This window comes from Bison bison, unplaced genomic scaffold, assembly GCF_000754665.1.
Source record: "Bison bison bison isolate TAMUID 2011002044 unplaced genomic scaffold, Bison_UMD1.0 scf7180017864321, whole genome shotgun sequence".
In the NCBI taxonomy this organism is placed as follows: Eukaryota; Metazoa; Chordata; class Mammalia; order Artiodactyla; family Bovidae; genus Bison; species Bison bison.
Genome location: NW_011494893.1, coordinates 396,519 through 399,295, shown reverse-complemented (window position 1 = coordinate 399,295; position 2,777 = coordinate 396,519). Strand labels below are relative to the sequence as shown.

At 48.6% G+C, this 2,777-nt stretch overlaps 1 protein-coding gene across 4 annotated transcripts in view; it reads left to right on the top strand.

Annotated features, from left to right (window-relative positions):
• The window catches only part of EXOC2 (exocyst complex component 2), a 125,470-nt gene continuing 122,693 nt past the window's right edge, over positions 1-2,777 (top strand). For 2 of the 4 annotated variants that reach the window (XM_010852998.1, XM_010852994.1), the window contains exon 1: positions 1-59. The gene's annotated coding sequence lies outside the window, so the exon portion shown is untranslated. The other 2 variants (XM_010852995.1, XM_010852996.1) reach the window with 2 other exon arrangements.

Here is a 2,777-nt window from a genome sequence, read left to right as displayed (position 1 = left end):
AGTGAGGGTGCGGGCCGCTGGCCGCCGCGGCGCGGGGCCCTGTCCGTGCGGGCCTGCAGGTAGGTGTGGGGGCCAAGGCCTTGGAGAGGCTGCCGGGGGCGCGGGCGGCGGGCGGCGGGCGGGGAGCCGGCAGCCGCAGTCAGGCCCGAGTCGCTCTGCAGCCCGGACTGTTGGAGTGCAGCTGCGGGCGTCCCGGAGCCCCAGCCCTGCCTACCAGGGAACCGAGAGGGTCTTGGAGCCCCGGCCCAGCTTCCTGGGCAGCTGCGGGCGTCCCGGAGTCCGGCCCCTCCTCTCTGCTAGCGCCCCAGGAGCGGGCTGACGCTCGGGAATGGGTTGCAGTTGGCCTCTCCTGCCCCTTGGCGCACCTGCTTACCTGTCACTCTGTGAAGCTGGAGTAATTATTGGTGAAGAGCGAATCCCAGAGGCAGGTTTTGCTTGTTTCCTTCGGTTGCGTCACTGGAGAGCTGTACTGAGACTTACTCGGTGCCCGTCAGTGTTTCTCTGGGTTGACGGTGTCATCCGCGTTTTACAGACGGGGAGACGGAAGCTCAGAATGCTTGTGTAAGTAGCCTGAAATGGCGTTTATCGGCCAGTGACAGCCTGCAGTGAGGCCCTGGGGCCCGAACTCTTGTGTACTCTCCTAAGAAACAGCTGTCTGAGTGGAAGTAAGCTTTTCTTACATCGCTGAAGACTGCTCCTGCTAATATGTGTGAGAAAACGTCTTTTTTTTTTTTTCAGTCTGAGTAAACTTATAAGGAAAAAATTTTTAAAAATATTAAAAAATCTTAGCGAGTTCATTTGAGTGTACTGTTTTGAAAAGCTAATTCTAGCCGAGATTGTGTGGATTCCTTTTCCAATGCATAGTAATATTTTGAGTATTTTCTAGGCAGGCTTGGTGTTAGGGCACTGGGATTGGAAGCAGAAAGCTTCCTAAGGGACCTCTGTGTTAAAAGTTGCTGACCCAAAGGGAGACAATAGAAAGAGGGTGATGTGTGCTTAGTACTGAAATCTTCTTTTCTGTCTGGTTGAGTAAAAATTTTGTGGTTTTAAACAGAGAGTCCCCCAGTGTAACATGGAGCAATGCTTGGAAGTTTCAGAAAATGATCTTTTCAGGTATTTAATTTCCTAAACCGAATATCATTTTGAAAATTACCTCTCTAAAAGATATTAACCTGACAAGTTAAATTTACATTCATTCCACGAAAATTTGAGAGCCTGTTATGGATAAACCTAGTGGGAAATGAAATTAGTACTTAACATTTTTGCACAGGCAGTCCTTGAATACATATAGAACAATTTCTAGTGTCAGGCCTGGCATCCTTGTACAGTTAGTGTCTCCATTACTTTTCGCCCTTTCTCTAGTCTACTCATCTCATCTAGCCAGGATTCCTAGATCAGCACCTCCACAGAGTGGAGCTAACATGTTTGCTGAGTAGGTGAGTTTTATGCCAATTTTAGATTGGCCTAAATTTAGGATTTAAGAGGATTTTAGATGGACCGGAATGGGAAGTAGCGCTAGTAACTCTGGTGAGCAGTGTGCTAGGGTCTTGCTTGTTCTCAGAGTCCCAGGAAGGTGTTCCTGGGTCCCCTGGAGTGCATGGTGCCCTGGTAAGACCGCGTGGTGGAAGTATTGAGTTACAGTCACGTGATTTTCCACACTGTTATGTTAGCTTAAAAGAAATATTGATACAAACACACAAACTTCCAGCGACTGTGGAGAAATCACACGCCTTGGAGCTGTGCACACCCGCAGGCATCCTTAGACTGCAGTCTGGGAACTTGGAGGTGGAGTTGAAGCTCCACCTCCGGGTCCATGTGCTGCCACTCCCTGCTTTGTAGTGTGGGCTGAGCTGTTTAGCAGTCTTTTTGGGCCTCAGTTTCCTTGTTCCTGAGAATATAGAAAACTAGATTATCTCAGAGTTTCCTGCTTTGAAAGTTTCCAAATCAGTGGATCCTGTAACCACTTAGCACTTGTCCTGTGTTATCTTAGGGGTTGTAGCTATTTACACGTCTGTCAAAAGAAGAAGCTCTTGCCAGACAGGGATTAGTCTTAGTCATTTTTGTGTCTCCCAATTTTAACATATGTCTGACACATGTTAGAAATAAAAGTGGTCTGGATTCAGAAGGGGATATTTTTGTCTTCTCCATTAAATAGCCAAGAACTAAGCTGCAATATTCAGTGTAAATACAATAGGAATTCGGAGAGGGGAGAGGATGTTTTGGGGTTGGAGGAATTGGGAAGGCTTCATGGAAATCAGTGGAGAAGGCAGTGGCACCCCACTCCAGTACTCTTGCCTGGAAAATCCCATGGATGGAGAGGAGCCTGGTGGGCTGCCGTCTATGGGGTCACACAGAGTCGGACACGACTGAAGTAACTTAGCAGCAGCAGCAGCAGGGAAATCAGACCCTAATGGAGAATGTGGCCCTCTGGAGAGAAGGCACATGAATGTCTGGCTGGCTTACTAGGAACAGAGGCCCAGGGCTGAGATGTGAGTGCATTTTAGATTATGGAATGCCTGGAGTTCAGGAAGAGGAGTTTGGAACTGACTTAATAAGGCTGTTTGTGTATTGTTTTTTTTCCTGGAAAATTGTACTGCGTTTGTTCAAAAGCTTCATTCAGTTCAGTCGCTCAGTCGTGTCCGACTCTTTGCGACCCCATGAATCCCAGCACCCCAGGCCTCCCTGTCCATCACCAACTCCCGGAGTTCACTCAGACTCACGTCCATCGAGTCAGTGATGCCATCCAGTCATCTCATCCTCTGTCGTCCCCTTCTCCT